We start from the raw sequence: 26,002 nt of genomic DNA, 5'->3' as shown, positions 1-26,002 counted from the left end.
TAAAATGTTTCTCTTTAGTGTCAGAATTAAAAGAAAGGAAATACAAAGCTGTGCTCATGTATAAAAAAATAACGTGTAGACTGTAGTTGAGATTTAGAGATGTGCAGGATTCATATTTATCCTTTGCTGCAGACCTGCAGGGGCAGCACGATTTGGAAAAAGATTTAAGTATTTCTCAATGGTTGCAGTGTACACTCAAAGTGACAAGCTGAGAAACCACCACTTTTAATAAAGGCAAAAGAAAAAAAAAAACAGAACATTCACCCAAACAATAGTAGACTTCATTCTCTTGAGAAGTCCTTGGACTCTTTATTTTTATCGGTTGAGTACTAGTGGGGCAGTTTTGTCTCCTATTCGTGGTTTTTGTCAGTGGTTGCAGTGTGTCTTATGGAGTGAAATAAATAAGGCACTGAGCAGCAACTTTGTATGCCATTAACTTTAGAGGTATATTATACCGAAGAGTGGACATGGGGGTTACTTTGGGGCAGCAGACAGTAGGTTACCTCTTAACTTCTTTGGTCAAGGATTCTGAACAAAGCCAAAAATAATGGAGGTACAATGACCCAAAATCAGGAACAAGTTTTATATATTACTCTAATTCGCTTAGAAAGTTAATAAAGCACCAGGTTTTACACCAACCAGCATTTTTTTGAATGATAAGAAGTTTGAAAGTCTACATGTCCAATATTATTAACAGATTGTACTCTCAGTAATTTAATAGAAAATCAAACATTTTACATGGGAGAAGACAAAAAATATTAGGCAAATTTAGTAAATTCTGCAAAATCAAGGGCAAATGACAGGTATGGATGTTGTAGTGACACTGTGGGATGTCCTTCCATTTCACTGTTGCAATATCCTTTACAATAAGGATCCCCTGCCAAGGGCGAACCAACATCTGGCCAGTATACCAAAGCCTTTAAGGCTGATTTAAGGTACCCAGTATGTCACACATATGCTCCTTGCATGAATATGCTCCTTGCATGTAGTGTAGGGCATAAAGGTGATGTGTGGACATACCATTCTCAGAACTTCTTTGCCACCAGTCCAAACGCCATAATTTTATCATCGGTCTGAACACCTGCTTTGTCGCTGGTTCACCTAGTCATTTCAGGTAAGTGTACCATTGGGGGTTTTGCTCTTATCTAGTTTCCTTTTGATTGTTGCTTGTCAGGTTTCATGTTATCCAGAAAGGGTAAAAGCCAGCTCAGGAGACAGATTCCCCATAGAAACCATTACAAGCAGTGCTAATTTTGACTTGGTGCTTCCCACAACCATATTCTGCTCTGTCAGGCTTTCATCCCAAAGACTCTCCATAGTTGGCTTTCTTCTTTGGCCTTGTATTTAGAGAACCAACATCTTAAGCTTTTAGTGAAAGATGCTATGGAGGGAACTTCCTGCTCTGAAGGTCAGCCATCCATGAAGAAAAAGGCCAAGAAATCTTGGTCCGATTCTTCCTCTGTACCACCTTTGCCAGATGTCTCTTCTGAGGCTAGTGAAAGCCCAGAGGTTCACCCAGCTCCTCTCTTGGATTCCTGTGCAGTGACCCCTTTGGAGACTGGCATGGATCCGACCTCTTGCACATCCATGGAGGCTTTGCAGAAGTCTGTTTTGGACATTCGGGGGAGCGATAGATGATTATTACTGAAGGGCCTAGGCGTGTTCCTTAGATTCTGGTTAGACAGGAAGTTCCAGCTATGATTATGGAATGTCGTCCAGCATCTGAACCTTCCTAGGTTTTACAGGGCAGATGTCCTTTTGAAAATGAGACAAAAACAAAGCATGTTTCTCCTGCTTCTAAGGACCCTCAGAGTGAATGGCAGAGTTTCACTCAGGGCTGGTTTAATGCCCTATTTACTTTTGTAGAGAACAATTTTATGTGTTATTACTAATACTTGTTGCATTAAGTAACTTAATTTATTATTTAATTTTACCCTATTGGCTGTGTGGTGATCATGTGACTAATTTAGTGGGTTTTTAATCTTGTAATGGATTTTATTGTGTGAAGAAGTTGAAGTATAGTTTTGAACGAAAAATGCTTTATTTTTGAATAAACCTGTGGTTGGAACGTTATCCCAGTTGCTGTTTGTTTTAATTTCATTAGTTCTTGGTTTTTGTGTTATTTTCTGGTGGTTTGGCTTTGAAAACTCCTCAAAGAGTTTTTGTTCCTGCTCCACTTTGGTCCTCATCTCCTCTTAAAAGGCCTAGGAACAGGATTCCTCAGAGAAGAGCTAGATTCAGATGAGGAATTACTGTGGTTCTGAGGAAGAGAAGTCCACTAGTTCTGATACTCCTTTCGAAGAGATTTCCTTTGGGGACACAGTTTCCAGGATGATGGAATTTTTAAATGGTATTGTGCTCAGATTTCTAAGGAGCCGAACAGGTATTACGAGCTTCGGCAAATGAACTCTCCCAAACCTTCTGCTGTCCCTCCTGTTTTGACTGCCTTGTTGGATGCCTTTTCTACTGCATCTGAGACTCAGTATTACCAGCTTCCTGCCCCCCCCCCCCAAAAAAAAGACTGATAGGTTTTACAGGGTTCCTGTGGATTGCAAATTTCTTTATGGATGTCCTTCAACTGACCCCTCTGTGGTGTCTGTGTCATCTGACAAGCCATCTCAATTGCTGCCTTCTGGTATGCTTCTTTCTTCTGACAAAGGCAGTAGAACTATGGAAAGGCTAGGCAAGAAGGTTTACACCTGTGCTACCTGGGCTTTTATGGCTGTCAATTACCAAATCCATATGTCAAGATATATTTTGGCTCTTCTTTCTCAGACTGCCAGTTTATTTCTGACCTTCCTGATTCCGAAGGGAAGACTTCTATTCTTTTCTTGTTGGGAACTTCTTCTCAGGTGTCTCACCATTCTATTAAGTGCAGTTATGATGTAGCAGATGCTTCTTTCAGAGCTGCTGCTTTTGATTGTGTAACGAGGAAATATTCCTGGCTTCAGCTTCAACCTTTGTCTGATGATATTAAGGCTAGGTTGATGGATCCTCTCCTGGATAACAAACACTTATTTGGTGCAGCTGCTGCTGATTTTTTTAAGTCTCTTCAGGATAAGGGCAAGCATTGCAGGAACTGAAACATGTTTTTGCTTCACCTGTGCCTAAGTTTCAAAGAAATTACCCTAATAAGCCAGCCTTTGTTCGTAGGCAGTCTTGCCCTCCTCCCAAGGGTAAGAAGGGGGGTAAAAGGGCTCCTCCTGCTAAAGCTACCCAGACTCCTGTGACCCAGAAGTCTCCTTTTATTGACAAACCAGGTGCTGTCTGACTATCTTACTCTTCTTAGCCAAATTCCTCTTTCACTTCTTCTTTCCCTATCTCTTCCAGTTTAGTTAAAGATTACTTAGGATTCCTGTGTTCTTTCCATTATCTGCATAGGGTATTACATGGTGTGGGAATCTCTTCCCCGTTCAGGGGCATTCCTCAGCCCCATCAGGAACAGTTGACTTTCTTTCCAGGGGTGCCTCAGGATCTTTTGACTCAGGGAACAATTCAGGAAGTTCCAGTTTCTCAATGGGGGAAGGGAGGTTTACTCCAGAATGTTTTTGGTTCCCAGGAAAAAGGGCACTTGTAGACCCATTCTAGACCTCTCTCATTTGAACACCTTTCTGAAGGTTCCTTCCTTTTGGATGGTGTCCCTTCAGACTTTGTTCCCTGTGCTGCTTCCTCAGGCTTTTCTAGTGTCTCTGGACCTCCAGAGTGCTTATCTTTACATTCCTATTCATCCCCCTTTTCAGGAAGTTTTTACATTTCTCTGCTGCTTCCTGGCATTTTCATCTCTCTGCTTTGCCCTTTGGCCCTTCTACTGCCCCAAGGGTATTCACCAGATGCTTCACTCCTGTGATTGCACTTAAGGGGGATACAAGCCTTTCCCTACCAAGACAACCTGCTTTTTCAGGCCTCCTCTCCAGAGATTCTACTGCAGCATCTTAACTTCGCCATTTCCCTTCTGCAATGCCTGGGGTTCACTATAAATTTCCAAAACTCCTTCCTGACTCATTCACAGGATCATGTATTTCTGGGGTGCAGGATCCAGACTACTCCAATGCTGGCATCCCTGCCTACTCTCAAGGCCTTGATGCTCATTTCTTTCTTTCAGCCCCTTCTTCCTGTGGCCTAAATCACAACAAGGGAGTTTCTGAGAGCTCTAGGTTTTATGGCCGCCACCATTCCTATGCTGTCTTTTGCAAAACTCCACATGAGAAAACTTCGGTGGTTCCTAAATTCAGTCTGGCTTCAGTATTCTCATTCCCTGCACTTCTTAGTTCTCTTCTTCCATGCCTCAAGCTGGAATTTCAGTGGTGGATTCAGCAGCTGACTCTTAATCCAAGGCTCCCTTCTCAACCGCCTCGATGCTTCAGATGTGGGATGGGGGGGCATCATTTGGCTCTCTGAAGGTGAGGGTCCTTGGTTGCCTCAACAAAGGAAAGATCACATCAACATCAAGATGAGGCCTCTTCTGCTGGCTCTTCAAGCTTTCCACCCTTTATTCTCCCCAGGGCCTCTCAAGGTTTTTACAGACAATACCACAGTGATGTGGTATGTCAACAAACAAGGGGGATGAGATCTTACATCCTTGGCAGGTTGGCTCTTCTAGTGTGAAAACTAGCTATCCAGTACCATGTGAATCTTTAGGCAGTTTATATTCCTTCAGGTCAGAACACTGTACAGACTCTCTGAGCAGGTCCATAACACAGTCCCATGAGTGGATGCTTCACAGGGATGTATTTCTGGACATTATCCACCAGTAGGGTACTCCTCAAGTAAATCTGTTTGCCTCCCCTCTGAATAAACAGTTTCCTTTTTTTGTGCCAGAGTCCCATGTCCTCTGGCCTGGAAGGTGGACTCTCTCTCTTTTTCCTGGAAGGGGATGTTTCTTTCTGCCTTTCTTCCCCTTCTCCTAATTCCAAAAGTCCTGTTCAAGAATACAACAGGATGATCCCAAAATCATGCTGCTGACTCCTTTTTGGCCCAGACAGCATTGGTTCCCTCTCCTTCTACATTTAGCCAAAGGCAATCATCACAAGTTAAAGTCCAACTGTAGAACACCAAACTAATATACAAGAAAAGGCCACATCCAAAAGGACACCATATAGTGAAAAACTGCTTAATAAAACAAGAATAAGCTTTTTCAGTATATGGTGTCCTTTTGGATCTGGCCTTTTGTCTTATATCAGTCATCACAAGTTACCTGACAGGGTGGATCTACTTATACCAGACAAGGGATCTCTCATCTATCCTCACCTGTCTACTCTTCAGCTGACACTGTGGGTGATAGGATTTTAATTCTACACAGACACTTTTTTTTCTGAGGACATGCTTAAGGTCCTGTAGGAGGCCAGGAAAGCAACAACTAGGAAATCCTACTTATCCAAATAGAAGAGTTTTTCTGTTTTGTGTCTTTCTTGTAACCTGGATCCACTTTCATGGATGTGCCTTTGGTTCTATCTTATCTGTGTGAACTGCTCAATGCTGGATTGACTTATTCTTCTGTTATGGCCCACTTATCAGTTATTTCCACTTGTCTGCCTTTATCACCTCTTTTAGCTTCTAGACTTGAGGCTAAACAGTTTCTTAAAGTTGTCCTTCACATTAGGCCTCGGAGGAAGCCTGCCCCTCCTCCCTGGGATCTTAATTTTGTTTTAGAAAAATTGGCCCTGGCTCCTTTTGAACCTACAGCTTCACCTTCCTTACAGCATTGCTCTTGGAAGACTGTACTTTTGTTAGCCTTTACTTGTGCTAGACAGATGTCTGAGCTTCAAATCTTTATGGCTTACCCTCCGTTTTTAGTTTTCCACAAGGACAGGTTGTCCCTTTGTACTTATCCATCTTTTTTGCACAATGTGGTAAATGAGTTGTCTCTTAATCAGTCTGTCCATTTGCCCACTTTTTCCCCCCTCCGCAATCTGCTAGTGAGAAGGAGCTACATACCTTGGATGTGCCTAGGCAACTCAGATTTTATTTGGATAAGACTAAGACTTTTCAAAAATCTGATCCACTCTTTGTTTCCTTTCATCCTTGATCTTTAGGTTTGGCTGTTTCCAAGCAAACTATTTCTTCATAGATTTCAAAAAAACATTTCTTTTTGCTATGTCTTCCATGGCAAGAGTCATCCTTCTTCTATTAATGCTCATTCTGCTAGGGCTGTGGCTTTTTGTGGTGCTTTATTCAAGGGTTTGGATACTAACTCTATTCTTGAGGCAGCTACTTGGGCTTCTGTGCACACATTTAATAAGCACTGTAAGTTGGATGTGATTTCCAGACTTAGAACTGGCTTTACTAGAGCCATTCTCCATGGGTTCCTGGAGAGCTCTGCTGGTCCATCCTCCTCCCTGTCTTCTTCCTCAGCTTTTGCACTCACTCTATTGTAAAGAATACTGCAACAGTGAAATAGAAGTACATAGTACAGTTGTGTAAGATCTTGCCATAAGGGTAGATGTTCTTCTCTTCACTGTTTCAGTATTCACTCCCTCCCTTTCCCCCTGGTTCCTTTCTGTTCTGGATGTGCTGATTACCTTTTTTTTTCCCATGGACTGGCATTCCTACTGGGACTGTCATTTCTGAGGATAGTACATGTGGACATCACCATTATGCCCTATACTATACATGGTGAGCATACGTGTGACATACAGCGTACCTTAAACCAACCTAAAGGCTTTATTATACTTGCTGGATGTCAAGCTGCCCTTGGCATGTAATCCCTATTTTAAAGAATACTGCAACAGTGAAGAGAAAGACATCTACCGTACTGTACTTGTTGTAGCTTTGAATAGCAGAGGAGGCACAAAACTGTACTTTTTGTAGCTATGAATAGCAGAGGAGGCACAAAACACTCTGGGAGTTTACTCAAGGTGTACAACATGGCAACAGTGTGCACTGTACACAGATAAATACTGCCTGCCCTGCAGAAATAGCCATTTGGGAGAAAATTGCACTGAGGTGTTGCACTAATTCCATACACCAGATGGCCAAGAATGGCTATACTGTACTCAGTGTGGATCAGTGCTGCTCACAATATCATGAAACAATGAGCAATGCAAATTTAGAAATTACCAAACTGCATTGTCTTATATAGTCCTGCAAACTGTACTGTAAATCTTATCACAAAAATACAGATGTCGGCCACATTACTGGCATGCATTGGCAGTCAGCAAAGCCTACTAGTGCCTGTGGGAGTAAACACATTGCTATTGTGGTTAAAATATTTACAGCAGTTGTACATTAGTGAGGTGCCAGAAATCTGAATCTTTTGTCCTTAATGTATGATGTCGGTGTTCAATATGACACACAATCTGGGCCTCAACAGAGACCATAAATGAGCTTGTCACCTCTATGTTACTGTTGTGCATATGCACATGTGTGTGTGTGTGTGTGTGTGTGGGTCTACCTGCTAAAACTGAAATACCACAGTATCAAAAACACACATGAATGAACACCTGGAACACCGGTGAACAACTCCAGTTAAGTAACCACTTGTGAACCACAAAAAGGCGAAAAAACTCTCAGAGCCACAAAGGGCAAATGTTAACGCTTTCGTTTACTGACATAAGTAAACTTCCTCAGACAAAGTACAACCAGCACTGCTTCATTAAATACAGACAATTACATCACCAACAACTAAATTAAGTTCCATGCCCACATTTAAAGAAATAGTTAGAAAAATATATAAAATGTTAGATAAAACCATTTCAACGCATGAAATTCAAGCTTAGCCTTGAGCATCCCAGAAACATAAAAATTAAACAACATATAATTTCCAAGAGTGCATAAACTATTTGCTAAAAACAAACTTTTAAAATGAAATCATCAATATATCCATAAAAATAAATGCATAACTTAGGAAGTCGGAATTCATCTTTCAAGGGATTTCAATTTAAGGATACATTTAATGGAAAGAAAGTCGTTGAGGCCTGGGGGTGTATGTGCATTGAGCCTTAATTTCCAACATATATATATGTGTGTCTATATGTATATATGTGTATATATATATATATATATATATATATATATATATATATACATATATACATATAGATATACACACACACACACACACACACACACACACACACACACACACACACACACACACACACACACACGCATGCTTGAGCACGCACGCACACACACACACACACACACACACACACACACACACGCATGCTTGAGCACGCACGCACACACACACACACACACACACACACACACACACACACACACACACACACACACACACACACACACACACACTCAGTTTTAGAGAAAGGGTGAGAAGGGACAACAACATATAACAAAATAGTCTGGACTGACATAGTACTTCAAATAATCTATAGAAAAAATATTCTTTCTGTATTGTTGAAAGTGGTTTCATGTGATACTGATTCACTGAAGTTATCGACAGTGAGTTGACATGAATCAAAGCATGATAATGGCAATACCCATGGTAGAAATGAGGCAATTCAGGAGAATAATGGGTGGTGGTGCTGCTACTCCTGGCTGAAATGAGTCAGTAGAGGAAGGTGATCTTGTAAAATTTTGGAAAAAGATGAACTTCAGTATTGCTAGGCAGAATATCCATACTTTCTTAGTAATACTTACTGTCTAAAGTATCACCTTTAAAATGAACATCTTCTCTGGATTATTTTAAATATTAGTTTCTCTTGTTAAGCTATGATTTCATGATGTTCTCAGAGATCTGTCTAAATTCTTATAGCATCCTATGTCTTGTAGAATTTTTTTTGAGAAGCTAGCCACCCGGACAACTATGGGGAATCATAAGCAATTATACTTTTAAAAATATTGTTTTAATAGAAGAGCCCATTAGCAGTTGAAGTTTTATCCTCCCCATAAAAAATGGATGGGATCCCTGGTGGGTTTGCCTCTACTACGCTATATTTTAAGATAATATACTTCTGCCTGCACCTTAACCTTTATGTCTAATATAATGCACAGGTTTTCTGAAACTAGCTGACCTTTATAACTGCTATACATGTATGTGGTGATCCTGGCATGCTTCTCTTCCAGTTTTACAAGGCATATACAGCTACATTAAATTAAGGGTATTTGACATGAAGGACTCATTCCTTGAAACAGATAGCTGCTATGATATACAGGTCATATTCCATCTGAGAAATAAACAAGACTGTCCAATAGTTGCTCATTGTGAATGTGCCATTTCTTTGGCACTGTGCAGATAAATGTTCATGATGGAACAGACAGTGTCCTTAGTATGACAAATGTCATGACTAAAACTGTCAATGATGGGTTAGTTACACATCTAGGCCATTACATTCTCACTGCGTTGTGTAGAATGACGACAGAATAAATAACCGACAATGGAGAACTGCACCCCTTTATATTAAACAAGGCACCTGATGAATCCATCCAGTAGGGTTGTGGATGCAGCCCAGGCACAATATTGCAAGGACTGTTTCACAGTGGCAGCTAATTACATTAGTTATTTGCAAAGTTAAATAGTGGTACCTCACTGTATTCAGCATAAACACTGCTTTGCATGTTGGCAAGTTTCAGTAAGTAGTATGCATGATAATGTGGTATAACTAGGGTTTGACAAAGGTGGGCTTTCTTTTCTCTGTAGGAGGGCACTATGTGCATATGGTGCATACCAAGTCTCTAAATATTGACAGAAATAATAACCAATAACATTTTTGTGTACTATTCTGTGTAACTACTGAAACCTGAAAAGGGTGATAGGATGATCAAATAAACATGCTAAACTCACATGTGAATTAATTAATACATTTTATTATATTAAAAAGAATCGCTTTGTTACACGTTATCTACTTAGAAGGTAAATGCCAAGACACCAAGGTTGAGGTATAACTAATGCAACTAAACATTATTTTTATAAAGCTGAATCACTTTTTGGGCTACTTTTTTATGGCTAATACATGCACATTTACAGATCTGATGTTGTCATTTTCATCCTTTCCTCAACCATTAGGGTTTCAGAGCCGACTTCTGACACTTTTCATACTTTGGATCTGTAGCTCAAGCTCCTCCCCTCACCCACAATCCCCTTCAAGCCACACATTACCTCAGATCTCATTTGCTGCTTACAGCTATCTGCAGTGGTTGATGTGGCTCAAGCTATAGGAAGATAAGTGATGCTCTCTTTTGGGATTTATAGTTCCTTTATTGCTACGGTCTTTGACTCTTTCTTGCCCTTTGCCTCTCCTGTTTAAAAATAACACTATATATATATATATATATATATATATATATATATATATATATATATATATATATACTTTACACTATATCTCTAATTATTGTTAGTGTTTTGCTTCCTTCTAGGCCACATGCCTTTCCCTTTCCTCGTATCTTCATTTTCTGTACTAGTCAGCTGGTAATTTTATTACCATTGTTGGTATTTCCTTATCATTTTTGGGATTTTCCATTGCTGGCATTGTTTCCTTTTGCTTTCTTGTTGTACTGTATTGTTATGTTGGTTTTTGGCTTTGGTACACCATGTCAGACAAGCCCACTGGATTTAAGAAGTTCTCTTCATGAGGACATAAGATCCCTAACTGTGATGCCCACTCAGAGGGTGTGTATTGTCTACGTGCATTGCATCTTGAGATTGAATGTGAAATTTGTTCAGGCTTCATCCATTGAGCTTTAGTTGAGCATAGAAACACTGTGGTACTTAAAGGCTTTCATCTTTCTCTTCTTCAGTATCTGGAGCTTCCCCGTCTGCAAAGAAGCTGGTGGAAAACTCTCGGGGAAAAAAGGAAAAGACCATAGAAAATCCCAGACAGCTGAGGAAGCACACCCATGACTGCTGTCCTCACTCAGCTCCGCCTGTCAAAATTACAAAGCCCTTATTTCCATCTACTTCTTCAGATTTTACACGCTGTTCTGCGAAGTCCCCTTTCTGTAGACATCCAACATTTTCTCTGGAGCCAGTTTCAGTAAGGCTACATTCTCCATTCCTACAGGAAACACCACATAGAGCTTACAGACCTCCATTCATCTCCTCTTCCTTCAGGTCTACCAGGAGCCTATCCGAAGCAGGTATGGACAAAATGATGAGAAACTTTCTCAGGACTCAGATTCAGTTGGGAGTATCCCCAGTTCCATCACTCATTGGACCCATGAGCTTCTGACCATCCAAAGCAGCTTTGTATACTCCATCTCCAATCCGTCCCTCAGCTTCAGAGATATCAGATCCTAGACTCTCGGAATTGACCATGTCAGATCCGAAGGCTTGGCCGTCATTGACGCTGAAATTTTTCTGACCCAACCAGTGCTGACCTTGTCAGAGCTGGGGAGATCTTTGAGCCATAGCGTTGGTGCCAGATATGTGGGAAGGGGCTCAACTCTGAGGTTTTTGGAGCTGTTCCTTCCCCTCGGGTCTTTGGCATTAGACAGCGTGGCTCTGACTTCTGCATTAAGCCAGGGTCATGGGCTTCCCTAGTCAGGTGACTTCCCCTCCTGCTGGGGTGGTCTTGGGCTTTTCTTTGGCTTCTGCCTTTGAGGCAGTGGAGAGAGCTCTCCATATGCCTAGAGAAAGGACTTCCTTGTTCCTCTCAGGTCTACCCTGGGTCCTGAGTCTGCTCCCTCTGTTCTACCATGACAGCTGTTCTATTCAAGCCTTGAGACAGTCATTTTACAGGACTCCCCACAGACTTACAGGTCTTCCCCAGACCATCCCCCTGTGGATGCCCACCAGAAGCATAAGTGCAAGAGGAGACACATTGATTCCCTGCAGGAATCCTTGAGAGAAGACACTGACTTTGATGAAGGGGAGGGAACCCCAGGTTACCCCTTGGGAATGTCTCATTTGCCGAGATTCTCAAGCTTCTGAGACAGAAAGGTGATTTGTCTTCCAAAGACCCTTCCCAGGAGGAGTTGGTGTTTTTTTATACCTTTGGAACCAGCTCAGCTATATCATCATATATTACTGCTAGGAGGCATGCCTGACTGCACCTTTGCAACTTTGTGGAGCCCTTCAAGACATCCTTCACCATTGCACTGTCTGTTAGATCTACCTTTTTTGGACCCAAGATTAAAGATACTCTCTCCAGAAGTGAGCAAGAAGGGGAAAAAATGTCTGCCATATGGATACATTTTTTCTACCCCTCAGTGGAACATCTCACAGAACCAAAAAACAGTAGAAAGATGTGGTTCCAAAAATTGCAAGATGTTTCCCAGATCTCCTATGGAGATAGATCCCCCATGGTAGAGGGAGGAACTCTAATGATAGATGTTACCCCAACAGTAGAGGAGGACTGTAAAACCAAGGCTTCATAGATATTTTTTCGTAGAAGCCTTTTCTGTGCTTCTCTATGGTTGCTTGACTGCTGTACTCTGGATGCAGTTGGGTGATCCTAATCTCTGCACCCAGAAACCTGAAGTCTATCACCAAAGATGTCTGGGTACAGAAAATAATTACTAAAGGGTATTATATTCTCTTTTCAGTCCTCCCCTCACACATTCAAGAAAAATTCCTGACATACCACCTATGAGAAAAAGGAAACATCCTTAGAAATATAAAAGCTGCTAACAAAAAGAGTCATCCAAGAGGTCCTACCAGACCAGTCAGGGTTCAGAAATTATTTGAGATTCCTTTCAGTGTCGAAGAAAACTGGGGACCTCAGGCCAATATTTGATCTAAACCACTTGAACCAATTTGTCAAGCTCTTGAAGTTCTGAATGGTTACTGTTTAGTTCACTCTCACTGCTCTGTGGAAGGATGATTTTTATATGCTCGATAGAACTCTAGGATGCATACTTTCACATCAAAATAGACATATGGTTCAGGGGATACTTTTACTTCCAGCTGGAGGCCAGTCACTTTCAGTTCAGAGCCCTACCCTTTGGTCTCACCTGAAATTGCTGGGATTCCAGGTGTTTCTTTACCATGATGACTGGCTCCTCACTGCTACTAGCAGGCATCTACTAATGCATGCCAGGGACTACTTGCAACATCTATGTCTACCCCTGGGCATCAAAGTAATCAACTAAAACAAATCTCATCTGGCACCCACTAAACTCCTGGAATTCATAGTTGCTCATCTGGATGCAGTTTCTCAATCGGCAAGACTGCCTCAGTCCAAAATATCTAAGTTACAACATCAGGCAGTTCATCTATTGTCTCTCCAATTACCACTGGACAGGTTGGCTCTTCAGCTTCTTTGCTCAGTGGTGGCCACCATAGCCCTTCTGTCTTTGACAAGATTTTGTAAAAGGGTGCTACAATGGACACTGGCAGCACAGTGGTAAGTGAATTGATATCCCATGACCTTTCCCATTGAAGCACAAAGCAAGCAACATATCTTCTGTTGGATTCATGCACCAGATATCTCTCAGGGCCACCCCTTTGTCCTGCTTTGTCCAAAACCACATTGACCATGGATTCTTGCCAGCTGGGGTGGGGGGTATTACTTTGGACAGACAATCCAAGGGACATGGTCCTCATTATAGGCCAACCTTCACATCAGTGTTGTAGAGATGAGGACAGTTCCCCTATCATTGCAGGCCTTTCAGGACATTCACCATCTAGGGACATTTCATACAGACATGCAACATGCCAGTGGTCTGGTATAGCAACAAACGGGGGTAACATAATTTTACCCCTTTTCTTGAAATGCATTAAGGGTGTGGCAGTGGGTGATTTCTTCCGACTGCTTTCTTTTGGCAGTGCACATCCTGGGGAAGTCCAGTATTTTAACAGACAGACTGTTCTACTGCTTTATGAGTGGTCTCTCAATCCTTCAATGGTGGAACAGATTTTTCAGCAATGGGGCCAACTTTGCTGCAATCTGCTTCTGTCCACAATTTCAAATGCAGCACGTATTTTGTCGTACTTGCTTCAGAGAGGGAGTCACTGAGAGATGTTCTAATTCATGTTTGCCCCCCCCCCTCAGTGTTTTTTATGCTTATCCTCCCACTCTACAGAAACCATGTTAACAGAAAAGCAAAGTGATCCTCCTTCCCCATTCGAAAAGTGTGGTTCCCCTTCCTTTAGCCTCACCTAAGATATCCTCCTTGGGTTCTGGATTCCTCTCCAGATCTGCAGTATCACCCGTCAGGACTACCTCACCTGGACAAGCAAGCCCTCAGGTTAGCTGCATGGTTTCTGCACTTCCTATGATGGCTAGGCAATCTTTCTTCCCATTTTTTATGCATCCTTACATCTTCCTAAAAGGATTCCCCTAGGAAGAAATACAAGAGTACATGTAAAATATTCTCTATTTGGGCCAATCAGAAGATTTTTTGGCTTCCATTTTCCATATTGGGCAAGTTACATCACAATCAAGGTATAGTTGGCTGTGATCACCAGTTATCATGCTGGCAAGGACCATTCATCTTTAGTCTCCTGTAGGTTATGCAAAGCTTTCCTTAAAAGTATGATATTACTCAGCCCGCTTATCAAGGATTCCACTCCTTCATGGGATTTGACAGTTCTTCTCCAGGCCTTGACAAACTTTCCCTTTAAATTCATGGCAAAACTGTTTTGAAATTATTGTCTGGGAAGGCTATTTTTCTAGCTCCTATTACATCTGCTAGGCAAGTAGCTGAACTCCAGACATTGTCTTCCCAGTCAACTTATATTATTTTTCATAAAGACAGGGTTTCTCTTCACACCAACCCCTCCTTTCTCCCGAAAGTAGCATCAGAATTTGCCCTTAATCAGTCCATTATATTACCAGTTTTCATCCAAAATTATCCAGTAAACGAGAATATATGCTCCATTTGTTGGATGTATAGAAACAGCTGAGGTTCTGTCTCCATAGAACAAAATCTTTCATGAAATCTGATCAGTTGTTCATTTCATTTTCAAAAGTGAAATTGGGACAATCTGTGTTTATCTTTGGTCACTTTAGCTAGATGGCTCACTGATTGTATTTCTCATGTTTACAACCAAAAAGGCTTGACTTTACCAAGATCACCATTTCCTCTACCTTCTTATCCAGAACTTCTATAGATGACATTTGTGCTGCTGCTACTTGGTCCAGTGCTCATGCCCTCATAGCTCATTACAAATTGGATAGCCTTTCTAGGGACAGGGCAGTGTTTGGTTCTACCATACCCAGAATATCCTTCCATGAGACCACCCTGGGTTTATAGTAGCTGGGAACTCTGTCCTAATAGCTGAGGAATGGATGAAAAAGGCTGCATATGATACAAACGCTATGTAGTCACCATAATGATGCATTTGGGTTGTCTGTTTTTATCCTTCCCCATCCTTCCTTTCCCCCTTCCATTGATAGAAGATACTGTTATGATTTCATAGTATGACCTGGAGGCATACCCTCTTGGTCTTTTTCCTGAGTGAGCTCCAGATACCTTTGCTTTCATGTTTCCTGAGTTTTCTAACTATTTACAGGTCTATTTTTCTATATATTTATATCAACAGGGCAAACTCCATCTGAGGTAATATGGGGTCTGGAGGGGATTATTGGGTAACAAGAGGAGCTTAAGCTACAGATCTAAAGTCTGAGAAGTGTCTCACGTTGCATCTGAGGTCGGATCTGAAACCACAGTGGTTGAAGAAGGATGAAACAGACAATACAGGTGCATTGTTATGGTGAGTACATAACTTTGTTGTTTGTAATGTCTATTTTATATCTGTCAGCTTGCTTGGGAATACCTGTGGATTGCACTGGATGAGTTGGAGACAGTCAAGTCTGATCTGTCTTTTCAAGCTTGCAAGAATAACGGTAGTGATCTTGGCGAATAGAATATGGTCATTAAAGCTTTTCTAGGAATATGGTAACTGTTGCTAGATGCACTAGTTTCTTCCCATTTATGTGATGATTTTCCTGGTATACTATTTCTAAGAAATTATTGTCACAGTGATTGAGTTTTGATTATGTCACTTACATTTCTGATTTTACTTGTGAACTGGGCCCACACCTCTTTGGCATCTGTTTCACAGATGTCAAATCCAATGTCAAAGGCCTTTAGCTAACTAAGTTCGCACATGATTGCAAACTGGGAGCAGTATTTGAATCCCCCTAAGACAAGAAGATCCTTCATGGAGGTCTAATACAAATGCTTGGTTCCAAAGCCGAGGCTTAATACTCAATACCAAGAAATGCATTATAGTATCTTTTGGGAAGTCTGCTACCCTGGATAACTATGTCATTAGTAACAATAAAACGCCTTTAAAAATTGATTCACTAGTCAGGGATCTGGGAACTCATGTAGACAGTAACCTAGCCTTAGACCAATATGTCTCCAAGGTAGTAACAGAATCCTTCTATGTTGCTCAACTTATAAGCAAGGGCATGACATCTAGGTCCAGAGAAGCCATCATACCATTGTACTTGCCTTCATTAGGCCCATCATAAAGTATAATGCCCCCTTCTGTATTCACCTGACTAGGCACATGCAGCAACTAGAGTGTCCACAAAGGTTATTCTACAAAACAAATACAGGGAGTGATCACAATGTCCTATGCTGATCGTGTCAAAGCCCTGACTCTTTACTCACTGTCATACAGATGTCTGAGAAGTGATCTTTGCCTTGCATACAAGGCATCCCTGGACCCTGTTTTGATGAATCTTTTGCACATTCGCAATACAAACATCAGAACTACTAGAGTAAAAGGCCTACATTTTGCTTGCAACATAAATAGGACAAAATGGAGACAGAGATATGTTTTTCTGAGAAATTCCAATTCTATGGAACAGGCTTCCCATCCATGTGAAGCAAAGTTCCTTGCTATACCTTTTTAAGTGCAACTTGAACCAGTGGATTGGTAACTGGAAATTAACTCCTTGTCTGGCTCCTGTGTCTCTGATGGACAGATGCAGTCAGTAAATCACCCCCAATAAATTAAATATAAATCAAATTTTTGAGTCACATTAGGGTTGCACAGCTAGACTGATTTTTAGGAAGCAAGAGTGGCATATTAGCACAGTGGTTATATTGCTACCTTGTATTGCTTGGATTACTTTATTTTTCTTTAACATTTAATAGGGATTTATATTTGGAGAGCTATTAGCTAGACTAGAGTGTTTTGGCATTGAGTACATGTCTGTGCTTTGCACGTGCACTTTTTTTATGTGCTTTTTCTCACTGCACCACTGACCATCACCCTACCCCCATCACCCATGCCCATTTGAACCCCCATCCTGTGTGTTTCCCAGTGAGGGTGAGAGCTGGCCAGTAGAGGCTGTCATAGAGGCAGCCTCAGTGATGGTTTTTGCTCTCACCCACATACCTACAATGAGGCTATATTTTTACCTTGGCCTAACCATTCCTGTGGGTTGGGAAGGAGATGATCTGCCATGTCATGGGAACACAATTCCGTCCCCACTGTGGGTGAATGCTGCTGTGCACTCCCAGTGGGAGCTCCCACTGGAGACTCTGGTGTCTGAATGCCTGCTGTCGGTATCATTTCTTGCAGTTCCACTCCTTCTCTGAATGATCGTGGCATTGGATGGGTCTAGGTCAGCTCCCCTTGCCCCTAGCATGTGCATGCCCATCCTACCTACCAGCTTTGTTAAGCATCTGAGCTACTTATTAATCTTGGGTTGTCTGAGCTGTAGTCGAGGTTTTATCCTGTTATGCCACCAGAACTGGCTACTTTACTTTAGTTTTAAGTAAGTAGCATAAATATGGTGGCTTGAGAGGAATTTCACTAGCTCTGATAATGTACCAAGCATGAGAAGAAACTTGCAATGAAAATCTCCTGTAAGTCCCTATGTCAACATGGCCAGTTTAATATACCATATGGTTACTACTCCCCCCCCCCCCCCAATGAGGGATATCAACCCCTGGACATAGCTGATGAAGTCAGATGTGCGGGAGGTAAGGAACCAGTGAGCTATCATAGCTGCTGTTGGAGTTACAGTTGATTATGTTAATTTAGCCCTACCCCCTTAACTCATTGCATCCGAGTGATGCCTCTGGGTGCATCTGCATTTAACTCCTATAGACACCTCTAGGCATCAAATATTGCTTGTTCATATTTGCATCAATAATTTCAAAACCAAGCTATGTAGAAGGTTTTAAAAGATTTCATCTTAAAGCTCACACAATAACAAACTCAATTGCATTAATATTTGACCTCTGTCTAGTGCAAGTAAATAGATTTTAACTGTTGCTTCTATGATATTAATTTATATAGATATAATTTTCACATTTTTCTAAATATCTCAACAGCCAAGTAACACAGACAGAACTCATTAGCTTCAATTGAAAGCTGTCTGCTAGATGAATAAAATGCTGCTGACAGCATGTGTGCAACTTGAGCGGTTGCTGAGATATTGTAAGATGTTTATAAAATATACAAAATATTACAAATGTAATAGTTACTGTGTTTACAATTATTTATAAAAATGAGTTTAAGACCTAAAACCTAAAGAATACTACAAGTATAAAAATAGTTTGTGCTGAAGAGTTTGCCATTTATAATTCTGTCATAATCCCTATGGTTCCAGAGATATGAACATTTCTTTGAAATGTGAGGACATAATTTGATTCTGTCAAAAGGCTTAAGCTCCATCCATTGGCAGTTACAGTGCAAACTATCTGAGTTCCACTGGAGTGTATGAGTTAAGATATGCCAGTGTTCTTTTCTAAGGGTTAGGGTAGCCATGGAGAGTGGCCCTAGGCATTCCCTACTCTGAGCCCCAGGATGACAGTACCTGTGCACCTGCCTGATTACCTAGCTTTACTGCTAGAGTCACAGTTTCCACCAAAACTGTAGAAGTAGTGCCCTTCTACCAGCATGTCCCCTCTCTGACAGTTGAGTAGATACTACTTTTTCATTTCCATACTGCATTAGGGGAGCTGGTACAAAGCACCCCTTACTTAATATGTACTAACTCCATGAATGCACTATCATCAAGAAGTCTGCATCTCCCTGAACCATGCTATTTAAACATGCCACAGTTCCTTTAACAAGAAGCTGCAGAAGCATTGCTAAAAAATGGCTTTTATTACTTACAAAACAAACAGTATCCTATTTAAAATGCACATTACATTACTATTATGCAAATTCCTTTAAACATATGTTTCAAATAAAAGACATCAAACTTATTTTTGGCATTTGATCATGCAACATGTTCCTGTTTTTACCATATCTTTTATCTGGAGTCCAATGATATAAAATTAAAACACACACACATACCAAAGGCTTTTTGAAGTAAACCAGTAAACAAATGAAAATAAATAATAAAATCTGTATGTGTTCTAGTAACTGTATATTTCAAAAGTGTATGCTTTTATTTATGACTGTGAAAGTAAACAAAATAATTATATGCTCAAAATTAAGAAATAGGAAGCCAAATTATCCTTAGCCATTTTATGAGTTTTGCAGTGCTACAGCAAGAAAGCAACCTTAACCTACCCCGATGCTGTATGAATCCTGACATCTAAGCAACAAGTTGCTGAGCTGTCAGAGGGAATAGATTGGCTGTCCTGCTGCTTAATTTCCTGGCTGACATACGAGCAAGAAATAATTAAATTGCTTTGGTGATAGAGATTTGATTGCTTTGTAGATGTTATTGTTATTAATAGTCTCATAGTTATAAATCTTTCTCAGGTTTTGATACTGCTTTCTTTTTGCAAATGTAGTAGATAAGCCATATATTTTGATTTTATTTCCTATATGTGAAAATAAGTTGTAGTTGGTCCTATAACATTAATTTAGCTTCTGATCTACAGCATGATCCTGTAAGACTGTTTCTTATAGTGTATTCTGTCATGTAGTGAGGATGAAGCCCATACTATTAGAAAAAACAGAAACTATTATTCAGCTTATTTGTATTTTTTAACTTCTGTAATGTATTTATTTTCTGTAAAATGCACACACAGGATGATGCACAGTGCTGTTTTCATTTTGTATTATCCCATGGCATCTTGATGAGTGACAGCACTGCCAGTATAATGTTACAGATGCTTATATGTCTTTTTTCTAATTGGTTTGTACTACCTTAACTTTTGCTGATTTTCTTGCTGAAAAAAATAACTTTCCAGGGAAGTATCAAGCCTGGCAGCAGGCTAGGCTGTCTGTTATCTCATCAGGCATTTATAAGCATTAGTTATTTATTGTTTTACTGAGTCCCTGCTGATTCATGCATTGGATTGGTGATTCTAGTACCCCAGCTCTCCGTTACCTTTCCTGGCTGGTCAGGCTGAGTGCATGAGGTAAAACCTAAGAAGGCATTGACTTACTTTTATTAATGATAGTTGGAAAACATGGAATTGTATCTTTCCAATCTTGCCTGTGCCACATTTGTGCTAAGACTTTGTCCTCACAGACTGCATTAACAGAAACATATGTTTTTATAGGAGGCACACTGTCCTTTCCTCTGCAATGTGTGTTAGCTTGATACAATGCAGTGCCTCCCTCTCCCTGGTTTGGGAGATCCCTTCTGTTATGCAGCATATCACAACACTAACTAACTTCTGACAATGCTGCTTACTGGGGGAGGTCATCCACATGTGTATGTGACACGTTATAAACAAGCATCAGCAATTACCCTCACCGACAACCCTTGCCTATGTATTTAATCACACAGCTCTTTGCCCTTTACCCCAGAGCAGTTAATTACTAATGCAAAATTACTCACCAATGACCTATATAACTTGAAGTGGGTCTGAGCCTAGCAGCAACCATGTGCCCATTATATAGCCTGGACTGGATGGCCATTTTAATGAATTATGGAATAGGGAAGTTGTAGTGATTAATTTATACCATTATTTACAAAGTACTGCTGAGCAGATATTCTCTGATTTTTAGAAACAGAAGGCTACTCTTAAAACCAGTGCACATGTGCCTGTCAGTTCTTCCAATTTGTATCAGTATTTTTGAGGCTGAACTGCACAGTTGGGAAAGGAGTCATACTTCAGTAAAATCAGTTTATTGTTGTAAATAATATATCTACTACATCATGTCAATTATTGTACTCTATTTGTATTTAGTAAGTATAAATGGTTTGTATCTTATTTGATAAGTTAATACCTTACTGACACTTATTTGTTTTGTCCAATCTACATACATTGGTTCCTTGTGTCATAATGTGGCCCGACTATAGTTATCCATGCAGTTAACAAATAAATAAAGTTGGTCATATTTTTAGTGCTCTAACAGCTGATAATGTATCTGCAGTTTTCTCTGTGTTATTAAATCAATATTTCTGTCAATACAGTGGACCCTGCCTTCCACTCTCAAGCGTGATACTTCCACAGTTTCCCTAAGCATTTTTATACAGTCATGTACTGACACATTCCCATTCACCCTTCCTTGGACAGCTGCCAGATAAAATTATAATGATTTCATGCCCAGTCAATGTTTTGATCCAGCCTTCAGTCTAGCACTGGCACTGTAGCTGTACACATTGCAACTTCAAATGATATATCTTTCTTTTGGCAAAGTTTCAAGATGTGGGGTGTATAGTAGGTGAATTACACTGAGGATCCACTAGGCATTTTTGAAGCTTTGGCTTGAAGAAGGAAGAAGATACATACTTGAGGTAATCACAAACTCATTGAAAGTTAGCTGGGGTATTGTCCATTGTTTTGACGACAACTCGTGAGGAACAAGGTAAGCTTAACTAAGGCATGTCCCTCTGATTATGTGGTGACATTCGGCAAGTGCCATTTGTTGATCACATTCTTGGATTTAGGGAAAGAGTTCTCTATATATATATATATATATATATATAGAGAGGGAGAGAGTAGTGTGTGTGTGTGTGTGTGTGTGTGTGTGTGTGTGTGTGTGTGTGTGTGTCTGAGAGAGAGAAAGAGAGAGACTGATCATCTTTATGCAAGATAGTGTAGTCCCAGTATATATGTATTATTTATTTGACATTTGTTGACTGGGCTGGTCCAGCTGAGTTGAAGCCCTTTTTTAGTGGAGATCCAGGAAGAAATGCTCCACAAATACATAGACATTCCAATGCATAACTACAAAGACTTAAAAATATAGCTATATAACAAGACTGAAAAAATGTAAACTAAATTTAACAAAGTAGAGATAAGACATGAGATTGTAATAGCATCTAAGAATCAGAAATGTACAGACTATAAAAGTTCAGGGTAAATGTTACACAAACAGAAAAAATTACATTCTTTATCTTTAGTTCACCTGAATCCTGCGGTGGTGGTGCTGCGGTAGTGTTGTCGCCTCACAGTAAGACGCTGTCCGGTTCGATTCTCAGCTAGAGTGTCTTCTGCGTGGAGGCATGCAGGAATGGGCGTACCTTCGTTGAAGGTTGTGCGTCAGGCCTGGCAAGCCGGTACGTAAAAATCAACTGCCAATCATTAGCGGACCGGAGTTCCGCTGTGGCGACCCCTAACCGGGAAAAGCCGAAAGACACAAACAAACATCTTTAGTTCACCTGAATAGTAGCAGTAGGAAAGAACTCATTAGGTACAATACTGTGTGTTTATGTCTATAGTAAAATGCAGGTACAAGGTAGTGAAAGGTAGAAGAAGGAGAAATGCAGAGAAATTAGGTGAAAGGAAAGTAAGTAGGGTGATACAGATGAAGGAGTGGGGAGGGAGACAGGTTGGCTGAGAGAAGTAAGGTCAGTCTTGGGGATGATTACAGTGACTTGTATTGCTTAGGTGTTTTTTTAATGCATTTCTGAACTGATGTTTGGGCTTAATAATTCGTATGTCTAGTGGAAGTTTATTCCAGTTTTCAGCTAGTGAATAGCAGTAGAGGTTTTTGACGACGTTGATCTTTGGCTTGCATATGGTAAGGAGATGTTGTTCTGAGCTTCAAAGTGTCCTGGGTGGGGAGTAGGAGGAGATAATTGAGGTAATGCTGGGACAGAAAGATGGTGGTGCAGTATAGAGTGAATTAGCTGAAGCTGAGAGAGGAAAATTTTATAGGGAAGCTCTAACCAGTTTAGTTTCGTGAGTGCTAAGCAGTGATGTGAAAAGTATGGGAGTTCAGCAGCAAATTTGGCAACCTGGTTGTAGGAGGTTTCTAATTTAGAGAGGAGTGTGGTTTGTAAGTTGGTAAGTATTTGAGAGCTGTAGAGAAGGGTTGGTAGTAGATAGGCATAGGATAGGGCTGTCTTGGCTTTTGTAGACAAAAAGTTTTGTCATATCTTCTTCTTGGCTTTTTCTGGTTAGGGGTCGCCACAGCAGATCACCTATCCACTCATGATTGGCAGTGGAGTTTTGCAGTGTTGAGTTGCCAGCCCGGCACCTAACCTTCCACAGAAGGCACACACATGCACGCCTAGGGCAAATTTAGAGTGTCCAATCCACCTACAGCATATCTTTGGGATGTGGGAGAAAACCGGAGCACCTGGAGGAAACCCACACGACCACAGGGAGGACATGCAGACTCTGCACAGAAGGCACCCCAGCCGAGGATTGAACCAGAGAACCTCTTGCTGTGAGGCAGCAACGCTAAACGCTGCACCACCGTGACCACTCACAAAAAGTTCTGTCATATATATGTATGTATATGTACTATATGTATATGTACTATATATATATATATATATATATATATATATATATATGTATATATATATATACACATACATACACACACACACACACACACACACACACACACACACACACACACAGATATAGATATAGATATGCAAGTAGCATAGGTTGTGAGAGACTAAAATTTGCAGGGTGCGGTTGCCTTCTAGAAAAAAAAAAACAACTTATTTTTGTTGCTTTTGGCCTTTTAGTGTAAAGGTTGCAAGATGAGATGTGTTATTTCAACTTACAGCCGTATCAGCAGGCTGGTATTGTTGACAACTTCATTTTGCTGACGCTATGCCCAGTGAATTGGCTGTCAGAATAAAGGACCAGATCTGTTAAATGCAGTGGGTGTTTCCCCAATATAAATTGCCATTATGAAGGGGAAAAAAAAAAAAAAAACAATTAATCACTCCAGTAAGTGTATCTTTGCATATTGTTCACTATTTATAGCAGTAAGCTACACAAGAGTCATTGGTGTGCTTCGGCATGGGGGTTTTATGGGGAAGTCTTTCTCTGAAAGTTTTGTAAAGCAGGAGGCAAAGTACTAAAAGCCTTATAAGTGGAGACAATCTCTTTTTGTTTTCTACCTGCCCTTGTCAGCTTCTGTTGTTTACCCTTTTGTTAATTTTGTTGATCTCTTTTAATATTTAATTACATAAAAATCCAAAGCTAAGAATTTGTGTCTTTCGGCTTTTCCCGGTTAGGGGTCGCCACAGCGGAACTCCGGTCCGCTAATGATTGGCAGTTGATTTTTACGTACCAGCTTGCCAGGCCTGACGCACAGCCTTCAACGAAGGTACGCCCATTCACGCATGTCTCCACGCAGAAGACGCTCTACCTGAGAATCGAACCGGACAGCGTCTTACTGTGAGGCGACAACGCTACCGCAGCACCACCACCGCGGGTCTAAAAATCCAAAGCTAAGAATGCTGATGCCGCATTGTAAAATGACACAAGTGCTTTATGCAACTAGCTATTTGTTTTTGTTTTGCTTAATGTAATCATATCCCTGCTGTAGTATTTGGAAGTTTATATATTACAGTTAGCAATCCATTGACAAAGACATAGTGTACTGTTGTTGTTAGTTGTGCTTTATAAAAAAAATTATACTCCCTTACCATCCACACTGAAGTATGCTGCAGGTAGCAAGGAACTGGTTGTAACATGCCTTTTTAGCATAGAACATCAATGAAATTTACAGAATTTGCTTGCTTTCCTACGAGTAAATGTAACAAAATCTCAAATTTAACTCCACATGTCATTGCCCTATCTGTCATTACAGCAAAAACATGGCTGTTGCTTGACGTAGATGTATCATAATTTGATATTCAAGTTTGGGCTATTAAACATTTTTTTTAGAATCAGAAGGCCCAGTTTACATGACAAAAGTATAATCACTGCAAAAATAAATGATACAAAATACCTTTGCATGTGATCATTAAGAAAGAATATACAGATCATGTAAAATATTTGGAACTCCATACCTTCAAAAAGAAGCATTCTTTTTAACAAACTGTACCACTAGACCACTCAAACTCCTTTAACAGATAAAAATTAGTTATTAAACTAAAGCAGAGTATCCCTCACTTTGACAAACTGTGGTATTTGTTTAAACCCTGATGACATTTATTGTTATTCATTTAGTTGTCAGTCTGGTAAGTGGGTTACTTTTTGGATGACCCCCTTCAGCCGCTGCCATAGTAAAACAAATAGAATGAGGGAAGCACCAAACACAAAAATAATAAAAACTCAATGTGCAGCGAGTCATTTAAAGTAGTACATATGCAATGGGTTATTGATGGCATAAGGTATAACTTAATTTTAGATGGAGTATATTATTTATAACAAACTGTTGAGATGCCTAAAAGGTAAACCTGTAATGCATATAGAGCACCCTAAAGCAGTAAATTAACAGTTTTTTATGCCTCTTACATCTGCTGTCTGTCTGGTCAGTTAATGTCATTAATCCCATTTGTTCCTACACAGGAGGAGAGCTGAGTGTAACATGGCTGTCTTCCATGCAGCAGTTAGGAGATTTTGTTATGCTATTCCTGACATTACTCTGCATGTGGTCGCTGGTGTGGAATGGTACAGTGTGAGGGACTGTAACTGTGATGCTACCTGTGTAGCCTCACCCCTTGAAGGCACACTCCCCATCACCATTCCCAACCTCCTTCCTTCAAGAAGAGAACAGGTTGTACTCTGTCATTCCACTCCATCTCCAGCTGGCTACTCCAAAGCCTAGGTTGCTAGTCAGATGTGGATTATTTGAGGCATCCTCAGGGCTTTGTTTCTGGGTACCACAGAGCTAGCATTTGCTGTATTTAATACAAGTATGTTGAGCGACAGAATCCTAGACTGTAATGTGATGCAACTGGTGCAACTTCATTGTGATTTACCTTTGAGTTACACAGTGAAATTCTAGGGATTCCTGTCGACTCAGTAAAGGACATTTCAGCGAGTAACATTGCTGAAAAGTGAAATGACTTGAAAGACATTTTCAGTAAAGCTAAAAGTATATACAGGGTACTTGACAGCTTAATGAAAAATATAA

This window comes from Protopterus annectens, chromosome 11.part0 (assembly GCF_019279795.1).
Source record: "Protopterus annectens isolate FY-2018-M chromosome 11.part0, PAN1.0, whole genome shotgun sequence".
In the NCBI taxonomy this organism is placed as follows: domain Eukaryota; kingdom Metazoa; phylum Chordata; order Ceratodontiformes; family Protopteridae; genus Protopterus; species Protopterus annectens.
The sequence above is the reverse complement of the archived record's forward strand: the minus strand, read 5'-3'. Positions refer to the sequence as shown.